This window comes from Triticum dicoccoides, chromosome 4B (genome assembly GCF_002162155.2).
Source record: "Triticum dicoccoides isolate Atlit2015 ecotype Zavitan chromosome 4B, WEW_v2.0, whole genome shotgun sequence".
Lineage (NCBI taxonomy): Eukaryota > Viridiplantae > Streptophyta > Magnoliopsida > Poales > Poaceae > Triticum > Triticum dicoccoides.
In genome coordinates this window covers 127,216,413-127,230,430 of record NC_041387.1, presented here as the reverse complement: position 1 = coordinate 127,230,430, position 14,018 = coordinate 127,216,413, and positions in this window count along the sequence as shown.

Below are 14,018 nucleotides of genomic sequence, written 5' to 3'. Positions count from 1 at the left end.
TTATGTGGTCTGAGCTCTTATCTGCTATCTCCGAACGCAAGTGCCCGATTTATGGTCCGTTCATCATGCTGCTTATTGAGAAGGCCTGGGATCGTGTCTATCCCAAGGTGATGCTAGAGACTGGAGAGTTGGTCTCTCATGACATCAAGCGTCTGAGGAAGAAGGACAACTGGGGCACTCAGGTCCCTAAATCTGGAGGTCCTTTGTCTGCTACTGCCATGGAGACCAAGGAGGAGGCTGAGGCTGAGGATGATGATGACTATGAGCCTTCTGCGGCAGAGCCCTCTTGGGCAAAGAAGCTCAAGCTCAAGATGAAGAAGCTGTTCTGCATGGAGTCTCACGGTCAGTACATGACTCATGTGGCTGAGAAGAAGGCCCGAGGTCGTCACAAGGAGCTCATGCGTCAGTTGGGTGCCACCGTTAACAGTGGATCTGAGGACCAGCTTACTGAGGAGGAGGAGTGGATTCAGCAGCACTGCCCGTGGACAGATTCTAATGCCGAGCACTTCCCGACCAACGACGGTGGCGAAGACGATCCCGCTGAGATATGATATTTGAGTCCCTCTCTTGCTATCACCTGGAGCCGTAGCAACACTCCCTCTCCTTTTTGGTGTCTCGATGCCAAAGGGGGAGAGAGTTTAGGGATTTGTGTCTTCCGTCTTCTGTGTGCGTGTTTGTGTTTTCTCGCATTTTGCTTTGTTTGGTTTGTGTCAGTGAGACCTAAGTTCCAGTCATATGGTGTGAGACATATGCTACCTTATCTTTCGAGTATCATTATCTATGTCTATCTAGCTTATGAGTTGCATGCTTATCCTATTATCTATGTTGCTCTCATATACCCTGCTTAGGTTGTTGGTCTCTAAAATGTAGGGGGAGCGTCGATCCTAGTATGTGTGCCATGCAGTCCAAAGCACTTATCTAGATAGCACACATCTAGGGGGAGCCCATCTACATTTTAGGACGGTGGGGTTTTGCGCTTGTCCTATATCTTCCCCGTTTGTGCAAATCCCGTATTGTCATCAATCCACCAAAAAGGGGGAGATTGTAAGGGCATGTTTATCCCCAAGGTGTTTTGGTGATTGATGACAATGCTTTTGCGGACTAATCGTGTGTGTTGAGATTTTCAGAGATTCATCCTTTGGCACGAGACGATTTCATCCCCTCGGAATTTTTATTCAAGATGGTGTAGCTCCTTCGTTTCTCTGTTGGTGGACTAGTTTCGTAGGAGTCGCCGTACTATCAAGAGGGGATCCGCTTCGGTAAGGCTAGGGTGGAATCAACACGTACACATCCTTATCACACCCGACGTTCTTTTCCATTTCTCTGGAGCTTACTTTCCTCTCCTTGCCTGCCTTGACCTGTCCCAGCGGTAGTACCGCGGTCCTCAGCGGTAGTACCGCCGAAGCACGTCAAGCGGTAGTACCGCTCCCCAAGCGGTAGTACCGCTTGCCGTCTTCGGCCGTAGTACCGCTGTGGTTCTGGGCTACTACCGCCTCGACTCAAGACCCCTGTTTCTCATGTCGGGTTCTGCGGTACTAGAAGCGGCAGTAGTTGCGGTAGTACCGCTCCAAGCGGTAGTACCGCCCGTACTCCTGCGGTAGTACCGCTCTGGGCCCTGGTCCCTGCTACCCTCGTAAGCGCGACAGTACCGCTGGGAGGGAACGGTAGTACCGCTGGCTCAGCGGTAGTACCGCTCTGCGCGTGGCTGCTTGGGGGGGTAATGGTTGGATTGTTCCCCCCACTATATAAAGAGGTCTTCTTCCCCAATTTTGACTCACCTCTTCCCCCAAAAAGCTCCATTGTTGCTCCAAGCTCCATTTTCGCCCGATCTCTCTCCCTAGCCAATCAAACTTGTTGATTTGCTCGGATTGGGTGAGAAGGCCCCCATCTACACTTCCACCAAGAGAAATTTGATTCCCCCACTAATCCCTAGCGGATCTTGTTACTCTTGGGTGTTTGAGCACCCTAGACGGTTGAGGTCACCTCGGAGCCATACTCCATTGTGGTGAAGCTTCGTGGTGTTGTTGGGAGCCTCCAATTAAGTTGTGGAGATTGCCCCAACCTTGTTTGTAAAGGTTTGGTCGCCGCCTTCAAGGGCACCAATAGTGGAATCACGACATCTCGCATTGTGTGAGGGTGTGAGGAGAATACGGTGGCCCTAGTGGCTTCTTGGGGAGCATTGTGCCTCCACACCGCTCCAACGGAGACGTACTTCCCCTCAAAAGGAAGGAACTTCGGTAACACGTCCTCGTCTCCACCGGCTCCACTCTTGGTTATCTCGCGCCTTTACTTTTGCAAGCTCACTTGTGTTGTATCCCTTGCTTGCTCGTGTGCTTGTTGTCGTTGCATCATATAGGTTGTTCACCTAGTTGCATATCTAGACAACCTACTTTGATGCCAAGTTTAATTTGGTAAAGAAAAGTTAAAAATTGTTAGTTTCCTATTCACCCCCCCTCTAGTCAACTATATCGATCCTTTCAATTGGTATTAGAGCCTCGTCTCTTTATTAAGGACTTTACCGTCCGAAGAGTATGGTTGACACTGTAGACGGTGGGGAGGAGGAGCACTCCAGTGTGAATCCGATCTCGTCTACGAGTAATGGGGAAACCACGGTGTCCCGTGAGGAATTCAATGTGGCCTTGGACACATTGAAAACCTCCATGACAACCACGGTTGAAAGCATGTTTAATAAATTCTTAGAAGGACTTAAACTACCTACCTCGCCATTGAAAGTGGGTGATCCCGCTAACAAGGTGACGGATGCTAACTCCGACAAGGGGGAAGCTAATAGTGAGAAGGGTCCTTCTACGAGTGGTAGAAATGGCACCGACATCTTTGCCCATGTGGAACCTCCAATTTATGGAGGACCGATTCCCTCTACTCATTTAAATCATGCCGGTCCTACTCCTAAGATTTTGAAAAATGAGGATTTTGATTCTTGGGTGTATCGCTTCAAGCGTCATTTAAATCATGTGAATACTAATCTTTGGAGAATCATTGAAGAAGGTTTATATCCACATGACCAAAGGGGGGATCCCTCATCAGTGGATCCCTCATCGGTGGCCATCTTCATCATCCCGGCGCTCTCCATGACGAGGAGGGAGTAGTTCACCCTCGGGGCTGAGGGTATGTACCAGTAGCTATGTGTTTGATCTCTCTCTCTCGTGTTCTCTCTATGGCACGATCTTGATGTATCGCGAGCTTTGCTATTATAGTTGGATCTTATGATGTTTCTCCCCCTCTACTCTCTTGTGATGAATTGAGTTTTCCTCTTGAAGTTATCTTATCGGATTGAGTCTTTAATGATTTGAGAACACTTGATGTATGTCTTGCCGTGCTTATCTGTGGTGACAATGGGATATCACGTGATCCACTTGATGTATGTTTTGGTGATCAACTTGCGGGTTCCGCCCATGAATCTATGCATAGGGGTTGGCACACATTTTTGTTTTGACTCTTCGGTAGAAACTTTGGGGCACTCTTTGAAGTACTTTGTGTTGGTTGAATAGATGAAGCTGAGATTGTGTGATGCATATCGTATAATCATGCCCACGGATACTCGAGGTGACAATGGAGTATCTAGGTGACATTATGGTTTTGGTTGATTTGTGTCTTAAGGTGTTATTCTAGTATGAACTCTATGATAGATTGAACAGAAATAATAGCTTCATGTTATTTTACTATGGACTCTTGAATAGATAGAACAGAAAGGATAACTTTGAGGTGGTTTCGTACCCTACCATAATCTCTTCATTTGTTCTCCGATATTAGTGGCTTGGAGTGACTCTTTGTTGCATGTTGAGGGATAGTTATATGATCCAATTATGTTATTATTGTCGAGAGAACTTGCACTAGTGAAAGTATGAACCCTATGCCTTGTTTCCTACCATTGCAATACCGTTTATGCTCACTTTTATCATTAGTTACCTTGCTGTTTTTATATTTTCAGATTACAAAAACCTATATCTACCATCCATATTGCACTTGTATCACCATCTCTTCGCTGAACTAGTGCAGCTATACAATTTACCATTGTATTGGGTGTGTTGGGGACACAATAGACTCTTTGTTATTTGGTTGCAGGGTTGTTTGAGAGAGACCATCTTCATTCTATGCCTCCCACGGATTGATAAACCTTAGGTCATCCACTTGAGGGAAATTTGCTACTGTCCTACAAACCTCTGCACTTGGAGGCCCAACAACGTCTACAAGAAGAAGGTTGTGTAGTAGACATCACTTATCACACCCGATCATCACGTGGTGTCTCGGCACGACGAAATTTCGCAATGGTGCATACTCAGGGAGAACACTTATACCTTGAAATTTAGTGAGAGATCATCTTATAATTCTACCGTCGATCTAAGCAAAATAAGATGCATAAAAGATAAACATCACATGCAATCAATATAAGTGATATGATATGGTCATCATCATCTTGTGCCTTTGATCTCCATCTCCAAAGCATCGTCATGATCACCATCGTCACCGGCGTGACACCTTGATCTCCATCATAGCATCGTTGTCGTCTCGCCAACTATTGCTTCTACGACTATCGCTACCGCTTAGTGATAAAGTAAAGCAATTACATGGCGATTGCATTTCATACAATAAAGCGACAACCATATGGCTCCTGCCAGTTGCCGATAACTTTGTTACAAAACATGATCATCTCATACAATAAAATTTAGCATCATGTCTTGACCATATCACATCACAGCATGCCCTGCAAAAACAGATTAGACGTCCTCTAATTTGTTGTTGCAAGTTTTACGTGGCTGCTACGGGCTGAGCAAGAACCGTTCTTACCTACGCATCAAAACCACAACGAGATTTCGTCAAGTATGTGATGCTTTAACCTTCACAAGGACCGGGCGTAGCCACACTCGATTCAACTAAAGTTGGAGAAACTGACACCCGCCAGCCACCTATGTGCAAAGCACGTAGGTAGAACCAGTCTCGCGTAAGCGTACGCATAATGTCGGTCTGGGCCGCTTCATCCAACAATACCGCCAAATCAAGTATGACATGCTAGTAATCAGTATGACTTGTATCACCCACAACTCACTTGTGTTCTACTCATGCATATAACATCTACGCATAAACCTGGCTCGGATGCCACTATTGGGGAACGTAGTAATTTAAAAAAAAATCCTGCGCACACACAAGATCATGGTGGTGCATAGCAACGAGCGGGGAGAGTGTGTCCACGTATCATCATAGACCGAATGCGGAAGCGTTATATGAACGCGGTTGATATAGTCGTACGTCTTCACGATCCGACCGATCCTAGCACCGAATGTACGGCACCTCTGTGTTCAGCACACGTTCAGCTCGATGACGTCCCTCGTACTCTTGATCCAGTTGAGGCCGAGGGAGAGTTTCGTCAGCACGATGGCGTGATGACGGTGATGATGATGCTACCGACGCAGGGCTTCGCCTAAGCACCACTACGGTATGATCGAGGTGGATTATGGTGGAGGGGGGCACCACACACGGCTAAAAGATCAAATCAACTTGTGTGTCCCTATGGGGTGCCCCCTTCCCCGTACATAAAGGAGTGGAGGAGGGAGAGAGGGCCGGCCCTCATAGGCGTGCCCAAGGGAGGAGTCCTACTCCCGGTGGGAGTAGGATTCCCCCTTCCCAAGTTGGAGTAGGAGAGGGAAGGAAGGGGAGAAGGAGAGAAGGAAAGGGGGGCCGCCCCCCTCCCAATTCGGATTGGGCTTGAAGGGCGCACCTCCACCTTGGACGCCTCCTCCTCCTTTCCACTATGGCCCATTAAGGCTCATTGACTCCCCGGGGGGTTTCGGTAACCCCCCGGTACTCCGGTATATGTCCAAACTCACTCGGAACCCTTCCGATGTCCAAACATAGTCGTCCAATATATCGATCATTATGTCTTGACCATTTTGAGACTCCTCGTCATGTCTGTGATCATATCCAGGACTCCGAACTATCTTCGCTACATCAAAACACATAAACTCATAATACCGATCGTCACCGAACGTTAAGCGTGCGGACCCTACGGGTTCGAGAACTATGTAGACATTACCGAGGCACGTCTCCGGTCAATAACCAATAGCGGAACCTGGATGCTCATATTGGCTCCCACATATTCTACGAAGATCTTTATCGGTCAAACCGCATAACAACATACGTTGTTCCCTTTGTCATCGGTATGTTACTTGCCTGAGATTCGATCGTCGGTATCTCAATACCTAGTTCAATCTTGTTACTGGCAAGTCTCTTTACTTGTTCCGCAATGCATCATCCCGCAAAAAACTCATTAGTCACATTGCTTGCAAGGCTTATAGTGATGTGCATTACTGAGAGGGCCCAGAGATACCTCTCCGACAATCGGAGTGACAAATCCTAATCTCGATCTATGCCAGCTCAACAAGTACCATCGAAGACACCTGTAGAGCACATTTATAATCACCCAGTTACGTTGTGACGTTTGGTAGCACACAAAGTGTTCCTCTGGTATTCGGGAGTTGCATAATCTCATAGTCATAGGAACATGTATTAGTCATGAAGAAAGCAATAGCAATATACTAAACGATCAAATGCTAAGCTAACGGAATGAGTCAAGTCAATCACATCATTCTCTAATGATGTGATCCCATTAATCAAATGACAACTCATGTCCATGGCTAGGAAACTTAACCATCTTTGATTCAACAAGATAGTCAAGTAGAGGCATACTAGTGACACTCTGTTTGTCTATGTGTTCACACATGTACCAAGTTTCTGGTTAATACAATTCTAGCATGAATAATAAACATTTATCACTATATAAGGAAATATAAATAAAAACTTTATTATTACCTCTAGGGCATATTTCCTTCAGCCTGCCACTTGTGCTAGAGTCAATAATCTAGATAACACAGTATGATTCTAACACCCATGTAGTCTTCGTGCTGATCATGTTTTGCTCGTGAGGGAGGCTTAGTTCAACGGGTCTGCAACATTCAGATCTGTATGTATCTTGCAAATCTCTATGTCTCCCTCCTTGACTAGATCGCAGATGGAATTTAAGCGTCTCTTGATGTGCTTGGTTCTCTTGTGAAATCTGGATTCCTTTGCCAAGTCAATTGCACTAGTATTGTCAAAAAAGATATTCATTGGACCCGATGCACTAGGTATGACACCCAGATCAGATATGAACTCCTTCATCCAGACTCCTTCATTTGCTGCTTCCAAAGAAGCTATGTACTCTGCTTCACATGTAGATCCCGCCACGATGCTTTGCTTAGAACTGCACCAACTGACAGCTCCACCGTTCAATATAAATACGTATCTGGTTTGTGACTTAGAGTCATCCGGATCAGTGTCAAAGCTTGCATCGACGTAACCGTTTAATACAATTCTAGCATGAATAATAAACATTTACCATGATATAAGGAAATATAAATAACAACTTTATTATTGCCTCTAGGGCATATTTCCTTCAAACCTTACATGTCCACGCACATGAGACCGCTTGCATCCACTGAAGAAGCTTAAAATAGCAAATTTGATGAATCACTGTTGTGGTTTTTTGCGTAGGTAAGAACGGTTCTTACTAGAAGCCCGTAGCAGCCACGTAAAACTTGCAACAACAAAATAGAGGACGTCTAGCTTGTTTTTGCAGGGCATGTTGTGATGTGATATGGTCAAGACGTGATGTGATATATGTTGATGTATGAGATGATCATGTTTTGTAATATCGACAACCGGCAGGAGCCTTAGGGTTGTCTCTTTATTGTATGAAGTGCAAACGCCATGTAATTGCTTTATTTTATCGCTATGCGTTAGCAATAGTTGGCGAGATGACCCCGACGCAACGATGGAAATCAAATGTTGAGCCGGTGACGATGGAGATCATGATGATACTTTGTAGATGGAGATCAAAAGCACAAGATGGTGATGACCATATCATGTCACATATTTTGATTGCATGTGATGTTTATCTTTTATGCATCTTATTTTGCTTAGAACGGCGGTAGCATTATAAGATGATCCCTTCACTAAATTTCAAGATAAAAGTGTTCTCCCCGAGTATGCATCATTGCCAAAGTTCGTCGTTTAGAAGCACCTCGTGATGATCGGGTGTGATAGACTCTATGTTCATATACAACGAGTGTAAGACAGTTTTGCACATGCAGAATACTTGGGTTAAACTTGACGAGCCTAGCATGTATAGACATGGTCTCGAAACACTAGAGACCGAAAGGTCGAACATGAGTCATATAGTAGATATGATCAACAAAGAGATGTTCACCATTGATGACTACCCCATCTCACATGATGATCGGACATGGGTTAGTTGATTTAGATCATGTATCACTTAGATAACTTGAGGGATGTTTATTTAAGTGGGAGTTCATTAGTAATTTTATTAATTGAACTTAATGTATCATGAACTTAGTCTTATAGTTTTGCATATCTATGTTGTAGATCAATGGCCCGAGCTACCGTTCCCCTGAATTTTAATGCGTTCCTAGAGAAAGCTAAGTTGAAAGATGATGGTAGCAACTACACGGACTGGGTCCATAACTTGAGGATTATCCTCATCGCTGCTTAGAAAAATTATGTCCTTGATGCACCACTAGGTGACAAACCCACCCCCGCTAATCTAGACATTGTGAACGCCTGGCAAACGCGGTCTGATGACTACTCTATAGTTCAGTGTGCCATGCTTTACGGCCTAGAACTGGGACTTCAAAGATATTTTGAACGTCATGGAGCATATGAGATGTTCTAGGAGTTGAAGTTAATATTTCAAGCAAATGCCTGGGTTGAGAGATATGAAGAATCCAACAACTTCTATAGCTGCAAGATGGAGGAGAACAATTCTGTCAGTGAACACATACTCAAAATGTCTGGATATCATAACCACTTGACTCAGCTAGGAGTTGATCTTCTAGTTGATAGTGATCGCCCTCTGACTATAGCGCCAGAAAAGCTCCTGTCTGCTAGGACTACGTCGGTATTTCCCCAAAGAGGAAGGGATGATGCAGCACAACGACGGTAGGTATTTCCCTTAGTGAAGAAACCAAGGTTATCAAACTAGTAGGAGAACCAAGCATCACAACGTAAACAACACCTGCACACAAATAACAACACCTCGCAACCTGACGTGTTAAAGGGGTTGTCAATCCCTTTCGGGTAACGATGCCAGAAATTTGTAATAGATTGAAATAATAGATCGCAAATAAAACAAAGTGCAGCAAAGTGTTTTTGTATTTTTGTTTTAATAGATCTGAATAAAAATGCAAAGGAAAAGTAGATCGCAAGCAAATATATGAGAAACAAGACCCGAGGGTCGTAGGTTTCACTAGTGGCTTCTCTCAAGAAAGATAGCAAACGGTGGGTAAACAAATTACTGTTGGGCAATTCATATAACTTCAAATAATTATGACGATATCCAGACACTGATCATTACATAGGCATCACGTCCAAGATTAGTAGATCGACTCCTGCCTGCATCTACTATTATTACTCCACATATCGACCGCTATCCAGCATGCATCTAGTGTATTAAGTTCATGGAAAAATGGAGTAATGCAATAAGAATGATGACATGATGTAGACAAGATCCGTTTATCTATTGCATAGATATAGACCCCATCTTTTTATCCTTAGTAGCAACGATTCGTATGTCTTGTTTCCCTTTCTGTCACTGGGATCAAGCACCGTAAGATCGAACCCACTACCGGGCACCTCTTCCCATTGCAAGATAAATAGATCAAGTTGGCCAAACAAAGCCCAAATATCGGAGAAGAAATACGAGGCTATAAGAGATCATGCATATAAGAGATCAAAGAAACTCAAATAACTTTCATGAATATAAAAAGATATAACTGATCATAAACTCGAAGTTCATTAGATCCCAACAAACACACCGCAAAAAGAGTTACATCATATGGATCTCCAAGAGACCATTGTATTGAGAATTCAGCGAGAGAGAGAAAGCCATCTAGCTACTAACTACGGACCCGAAGGTCTACAAAGAACTACTCACGCATCATCGGAGAGGCACCAATGGAGGTGGTGAACCCCATCCAAGATGGTGTCTAGATTGGATCTGGTGGTTCTGGACTCTGCGGCGGCTGGATGAATATTTCGTCGATTCCCCTAGGGTTTCTGGATTTTGGGGGTATTTATAGAGCAAAGAGACGGTCCGAGGGGCACCCGAGGTGGGCACAACCCACCAGGGTGCGCCTGGGCCTCCTGGCGTGCCCTGGTGGGTTGTCCCCTCCTCGGGACTCCCCCAGGTGCAACCAGGGCCCAACATCTTCCATCTGGTCCATAAAAAATCATCATGGAGTTTCGTGGCATTTGGACTCTGTTTGATATTGATTTCCTGTGATGTAAAAAACAGCAACTAGCACTTGGCACTATGTCAATAGGTTAATACCAAAAACTGATATAAAATGAGTATAAAATGATTATAAAACATCCAAGATTGATAATAAAATAGCATGGAACAATCAAAAATTATAGATACGTTGGAGACATATCAATAGTGTTATTGACAGAGTTCTTCAATCACTGACACCAAGCTAAAAAGGCTTCGTGATGAACTATAATATGCAAGGGATGAATAAAACGATTTCTGAGATCTTCGCAATGCTTAAGGCCGCAGAGGTAGAAATCAAGAAGGAGCATCAAATGTTGATGGTTAACAAGACCACTAGTTTCAAGAAAAAGGGCAAGGGAAAGAAAGGGAACTTCAAAAATAATGGCAAGCAAGTTGCCACTCCCGGGAAGAAGCCCAAAGCTGGACCCAAGCCTGAAATTGAGTGCTTCTAGTGCAAAGGGAATGGTCACTAGAAGCAGAATTGCCCCAAATACTTGGCGGATAAGAAGGATGGCAAAGTGAACAAAGGTATATTTGATATACATGTTATTGATGTGTAACTTACTAATGCTCGTAGCAGCGCCTGGGTATTTGATATTGGTTCGGTTGCTCATATTTGTAACTCGAAACAGGAGTCACGGAATAAATGAAGATTGGCTAAGGACAAGGTGACGATGCGCATCGGGAATGGTTTCAAGGTCGATGTGATCGCCGTCGGCATGCTACCTCTACATCTACCGTTGGAATTAGTTTTAGACCTCAATAATTGTTATTTGGTGCCAACATTGAGCATGAACATTATATCAGGATCTTGTTTATTGCGATACGGTTATTCATTTCAATCGGAGAATAATGGTTGTTCTATTTATATGAGTAATATCTTTTATGGTTATGCACCCTTTATGAATTGTCTATTCTTGTTGAATCTCAATTGTAGTGATACACATATTCATAATATTGATGCCAAAAGATGCAAAGTTGATAATGATAGTGCAACATACTTGTGGCACTGCCGTTTAGGTCATATTGGTGTAAAGTGCATGAAGAAACTCCATGTAGATGGACTTTTGGAATAACTTGATTATGAATCATTTGATACTTGCGAACCATGCCTCACGGGAAAGATGACTAAAACTCCGTTCTCCGGAACAATGGAGTGAGCTAATGACTTATTGGAAATAATACATACCAATGTATGTGGTCCGATGAGTGTTGAAGCACGTGGCGGGCATCGTTATTTTCTGACCTTCACAGATGATTTTAGTAGGTATGGGTATATCTACTTGATGAAACACAAATCCGAAACATTTTAAAAGTTCAAAGAATTTCAGAGTGAAGTGGATAATCATCATAACAAGAAAATAAAGTTTCTACGATCTGATCGTGGAGGCGAATATTTGAGTTACGAGTTTGGCCTTCATTTAAAACAATGTGGAATTGTTTCACAACTCACGCCACCTGGAACACCATAGCGTAATGGTGTGTCCAAACGTCGTAACCATACTTTATTTTTTTTGATAGAAAGACTGTAAGGGAACCCCCTACAGTATAATTGGTGCAACAAACCCAAATTGCAAGTATGCCTTGAACCTGGGTGGGTGGGAAGGCATCAACCCCTTCCCACCACTAGGCTATGCCTTAGTCTGCATTTAGGATACCCTATTAGGTATAATGCATTCTATGATGTCTCTTACTGATTTACCACTATCGTTTTGGGGTTATGCATTAGAGACAGCTGCATTCACATTAAATAGGGCACCATCTAAATCCGTTGAGACGACACCATATGAACTATGGTTTGGCAATAAACCTAAGCTGTCATTTCTTAAAGTTTGGGCATGCGACGCTTATGTCAAAAGGCTTCAGCCTGATAAGCTCGAACCTAAATCGGAGAAGTGCGTCTTCATGGGATACCCTAAGGAAACTATTGGTTACACCTTCTACCACATATCCGAAGGCAAGATCTTTGTTGCTAAAAATGGGTCCTCTCTGCAGAAGGAGTTTCTCTCAAAAAAAGTGAGTGGGAGGAAAGTAGAACTTGATGAGGTAATTGTACCTGCCCTCGAATTGGAAAGTATCACATCACAGAAAACCGTTCTCGTGATGCCTACACCAACTAGAGAGGAAGTAAATGATAATGATCATGAAACTTCAGATAAAGTTACTACCGAACCTCATAGGTCGACCAGAGAACGATCCACACCAGAGTGGTATGGTAATCCTGCCCTGCAAGTTATGTTATTAGACCATGGCGAACCTATGAACTATGAAGCTATGATGAGCCCAGATTCCGATAAATGACTTGAGGCCATGAGATCTGAGATAGGATCCATGTATGAGAACAAAGTATGGACTTTGGTGGAGTTACCCGATGATCGGCAAGCCATTGAGAATAAATGGATCTTCAATAAGAAGACTGACATTGATGGTAATGTTACTGTCTACAAAGCTCGACTTGTTGCAAAAGGTTTTCGACAAGTTCAAGGAGTTGACTACGATGAGACTCTCTCACCCGTAGCGATGTTTAAGTCTGTCCGAACCATGTTAGCAATTGCCGCATTTTCTGATTATGAAATCTGGCAAATGGACGTCAAAACTGCATTCCTTCACGGATTTCTTAAAGAAGACTTGTATATGATGCAACCAGAAGGTTTTTTCGATCCTAAAGGTGCTAACAAAGTGTGCAAGATCTAGCGATCCATCTATGTACTGGTGCAAGCATCTCAGAGTTGGAATATACGCTTTGATGAGGTGATCAAAGCATATGGTTTTATACAGACTTACGGTGAAGCCTGTATTTACAAGAAAATGAGTGGGAGCTCTATAGCATTTCTGATATTATATGTGGATTACATATTGTTGATTGGAAATGATATAGAATTTCTGGATAGCATAAAAGGATACTTGAATAAGAATTTTTCAATGAAAGACCTCGGTGAAACTGCTTATATATTGGGCATCAAGATCGAGACGCTTAATAGGACTTTTACAAAGCACATACCTTGACAAAGTTTTTGAAGAAGTTCAAAATGGATCAGTCAAAGAAAGGGTTCTTGCCTGTGTTACAAGGTGTGAAATTAAGTAAGACTCAAAGCCTGACCACGACAGAAGATAGAGAGAGAATGAAAGTCATTCCCTATGCCTCAACCATAGGTTCTATAAAGTATGCCATGCTGTGTACCATACCTATTGTGTGCCTTGCCATGAGTCTGGCAAGGGGGTACAATAGTGATCCAGGAGTGGATCACTGGACAACAGTTAAAATTATCCTTAGGTACCTAAAGAGGACTAAGTAAATGTTTCTCGGTTATGGAGGTAATAAAGAGTTCGTTGTAAAGGGTTACGTCGATGCAAGCTTTGACACCAATCCAGATGACTCTGAGTCTCAATCTGGATACGTATTGAAAGTGGGAGCAATTAGCTAGAGTATCCCCATGCAAGAATTATAGACATATAAATTTTCAAATTACATACGGCTCTGAATGTGGCAGACCTGTTGACTAAACTTCTCTCACAAAGCAAAACATGATCGCATCTTAGTACTCTTTGGGTGTTAATCACATGGCGATGTGAACTAGAGTATTGACTATAGTAAACTCATTGGGTGTTAAGTCACATGGCGATGTGAATTATGGGTGTTTATCACATGCCGATGTGAACTAGATTATTGACTGAT